Here is a 4,166-nt window from a genome sequence, read left to right as displayed (position 1 = left end):
AACAAACTTAATACACCTAATAAAAAATTCATTCAACTTTCATGAAATTGTTAATTTTGTTATTGTCATGTCTCTCATGTCTTTGTAGTCTCTGATCAGTGTTAAGATAGAGTAGGCCACGTGACTAGAATCAGGAAGTAAGGGCATGTTTCAGCACAGTGTTGAAAGAGCACGCTGCTTGTTCAATTCTCTCCTGCAGTTCGACAAAACAACTACCTACATTTTGTGTTATACAAGGCATCGTTGGTATGTATCTTTGTTTAAGTTATTATGGATCGAAATAGATCTTTTGAGTTCTGAAATGATAGTTTTCTGTGATGTTAAACGATAGGATAAAAGCATGATTGAGATTTCGTGTCGATTTAGATCATTTGGTTCGTATGACTGTTTATACAATGTGGTTTGTATTCTCCCAGTTTCACCCTTTCCCTTGTTATTAAACCTGGAGTCAACCTTCAACCTGGCCTTCAGAGTCTTGATGAGTGAAAGTGGTTGAGTTTACTGTCTTCGGATATTCAACATATTTGGAGGGCAGGATAGTGAAACAACGTCTTCATCGCAGAAGGTAACAAAGTTAAATGCCAAACTCAGACTATGGATGGACAAAAAGAACAGTCACTGAAGTCCAGATATTACAAATGATGTTCTACAAAAGCGTCCTCTGGCAATGCTGCTGCCATGGTCCGCGCCGAAGCCGAGGCAGCGAAAGTACTCTTTCCTTCACAGATAAAGAAATGATTCTGAAAATGGAAAAGACAATTAGAGGCACGCATGGAGATGGAAAAGGCACAGTTAGTGGCACGCATGGCGAAGCTCTCATTAGAGAAAAACGTGGCTGCAGCTGAGGCCAAAGCAGAGGCTCTAGAAGCAGAGGCTTGCATCAACGGTAGTGAGCGAGGTAGCAGGAAGATTCAACTCGATGAGAATCCCTTTAACCCACTGGAATGGACCAGAGAATATGTCGCTCAGCAGTCCAAGGAACATTCAACCGCCGCGCGGGAAGAATACGCTCCTACCAAAACTGACCCGCTAAACATATTATCCAACCCGCCTCTGCACTTTCTCACTCAAGATGACACTAACCGGCTATACACAGAGACCCCAGCGCCGCCACGTGTACTCTCCCAGGATGAGCCTGTTCAGCTACGTACTCAGCTAACCTTGGCATCACAACCAGTTTCTCAAGACAAGCCTGGACAGCGATTCACAGAGCCAACAATGGCACCACATCTACACTCTCACGACGAGGCAAGACTCTACACGTAGAGTCTGCATCAGCACCTTATCTTCCCCCGCAAGGTGATGATTCATATCTAAGTGCAGATACCTTGCCAGGTAACTCTATTACAGCTCCACGGCCCATATCAGAGAATGGTCCAGCCGATGCCAACCTCACCTATATATCAGCGAACAGACTACCAGCTCATTGGCCACAACAACATGCCCCTATCACATCTCTTATCCCAAGAGATACACAGAGCCATCAGGGCACATATACAGCTACACCCAGAATAAGGGGTCCATCACGTCCTACCGTGCCCAACTACACACCCCAAAGCAACCATCACGACCAATCAGGTATCAACGACGTTGTCAGATATTTCGCCCGTCGCGAGCTGGTCACTACAAGTATGACTAAATTCAACGACAAGCCTGCAAGCTACAGAGCTTGGCGACTGTCCTTTCAAAACTCAGTGAGAGGATTCAATCTCACTCCCAGCAAGGAGATGGATCTACTGGTCAAGTGGCTCAGGAAAGAGTCGGGAGAGCATGCAAAGCGTATCAGGGATGTCAATGCCAATCACCCCCAACGAGGACTCCAGATGACATGGGACAGACTGGACGCATGCTACGTAGCCCCTGAAGTAGTCGAAGAGGCTCTCTTCCAACACAACAATTTCCCAAAAATCACCAACAAAGACTGTGCAAAGCTCCATGAGCTAAGTGACATCTTGATGGAATTAAGAGCAGCCAAGGCAGACGGAACCCTTCCAGGCCTTCAGTACCGAAACACAGCCAAAGGAATAAGTCCCCTGGTTCAAAGGCTGCCCTTTAGCCTGCAAGATAAGTGGCGGACTAACGGATTCAGCTACAAACAACGTTATGGAGTTTCATTCCCCCCCCTTCGGAATTTTCATGGACTTCATCTTCCATCAGGCTAAAATCATGAATGACCCGAGCTTCAAGGCCATTAGCAAACAGACATTTCTGAACCAAGCAAGAACACGAAAATGCACAGACAAAGGGAGATTTCAGTCCACAAGACGGACGTCGGTGCTGCGGAGCGCAGCGCTGGAGCCGAGAGCCCCGATCGCCAGTGCCCTATTCACAAAAAGCCCCACCTGTTAAGGAAATGTCGGGCTTTCCGGGAGAAACCCATAGAGGAGAGGGGAGCATTCCTGAAAGAACACAGAATCTGCTTTAAATGTTGCACGTCTACTAAGCACATGGCCCAGGACTGCAAGTATACAGCCACATGTATTGAATGCGGGAGTGAGAAACATAACTGCACTTCACCCTGGACCAGTATCGCAGACCAAGGAGCCAGCCCCCACTACAGAGCATGGCGGGGAGCTAGCACCTACAGCTTCTTCGGAGGTCACAAGCAATTGTACCGATGTCAGAGCAACAGATCATGCTCTAAAATCTGCCTTGTCAGGATCTACCCTGTCAACCATCGTAAGAAAGCGACAAAGGTCTACGCAATCATCGATGAACACAGCAACAGATCCTTGGCTCGTTCCGAGTTCTTCGACACCTTCAATGTCTAAGGATGCCCTTCTCCATACTCTCTCCGCACATGCTCTGGAGTGACAGAAACCATGGGGAGAAGAGCTCCGGGCTACCAAATCGAATCCATGGACGGCAAAGTTAGGCTTCTCCTACCAAGTCTTGTAGAATGCAACGACATCCCAAACAACAGATCCGAGATACCAACTCCAAATGCTGCATCCAACCACCCTCACCTGAAATCAATCGCTCATCTCATCCCAGAACTTGAACAGAGCACTCCCATAATGCTTCTCCTTGGGCGAGACATCATCATTGCCCATAAAGTCCGCAAGCAGGTGAACGGTCCAAGAGATGCTCCATTTGCCCAGAAACTCGACCTTGGATGGGTGATCATTGGAAATGTGTGTTTGGGAGGGGTTCACAAGCCTGACACCATAAACGCCCTGTATACCAGGACTACAGAGCAGAAACGCCCCTCCATATTCGAACCCTGCCCGAACGAGGCCTTTTTGAACAATGGTGGGTGTAGCAGGGTGAGTCCTTATTGAAAGGAAATGTTATTCATGACACCAATAAATGTGTTGAGCTTTAGACGTGACCAACGGGACATATTTGGAGTCTGAGGCGTTGGTGCTTCAGCTGCAAAAAGTTTATTGTTTGCCTCAGCAATGAAACTTGAAAACAAACATTTTGATAACTAGTACAAAGTCAATAACACAAATGAATATGTATGTATATATGTATGGTAAAACTAACCTGTCTCACAACGGTTTAAACCCAGCTCACATTCCCTACTAGTGGGTGAACAATCCAACGCTTGGTGAATTCTGCGTCACAATGATAGGAAGAGCCGACATCGAAGGATCAAAAAGCGACATCGCTATGAACGCTTGGCCGCCACAAGCCAGTTATCCCTGTGGCAACTTTTCTGACACCTCCTGCTTAAAACCCAAACAGCCAGAAGGATTGTGAGGCCAAGCTTTCACGGTCCGTACTGAAAATCAAGATCAAGCGAGCTTTTGCCCTTCTGTTCTGCGGGAGGTTTCTGTCCTCCCTGAGCTCGGCTTAGGACGTCTGCATTACTGTTTGACAGGTGTACCGCCCCAGTCAAACTCCCCACCTGCCACTGTCCACGGAGCGGGTCGCCGCCGCTACCACGCGAAGGGAGCGACGCCAGTGACCCGCACCTCCACTTGCCTTATTTGTCATGCGCTTGGAACCAGAACCGAGAGCACACTGCGCGGGGTCGCTCGCCTTCCCCCCTCATCACGTAAGTGAGGAAACGATAAAAGTAGTGATATTTCACCTGCGGCCGCGACGGCGGAGTGTTGAGGTCCGTTTTTGGTGGCGCGTCCTCCCACTTATTCTCCACCCCTCATGTCTCTTCACAGTGACAGACAAGAGTCAAGCTCAGCAGAGTCTTCTTTTCCCGC

The 4,166-nt window shown here is 48.0% G+C and overlaps 1 pseudogene; it reads right to left on the bottom strand.

The window, feature by feature from the left end:
• Positions 1 to 3,473: 3,473 nt before the first annotated feature.
• LOC148401351 (28S ribosomal RNA) lies at positions 3,474 to 4,166 on the bottom strand (annotated as a pseudogene; the record flags this gene model as incomplete).

The sequence above is a fragment of the Syngnathus floridae genome, chromosome 2 (genome assembly GCF_059516105.1).
Source record: "Syngnathus floridae isolate MCC-2025c chromosome 2, RoL_Sflo_1.0, whole genome shotgun sequence".
NCBI lineage: Eukaryota > Metazoa > Chordata > Actinopteri > Syngnathiformes > Syngnathidae > Syngnathus > Syngnathus floridae.
Note: the sequence above shows the minus strand (reverse complement) of the source record. Positions and strands in the feature narration are given on the sequence as shown.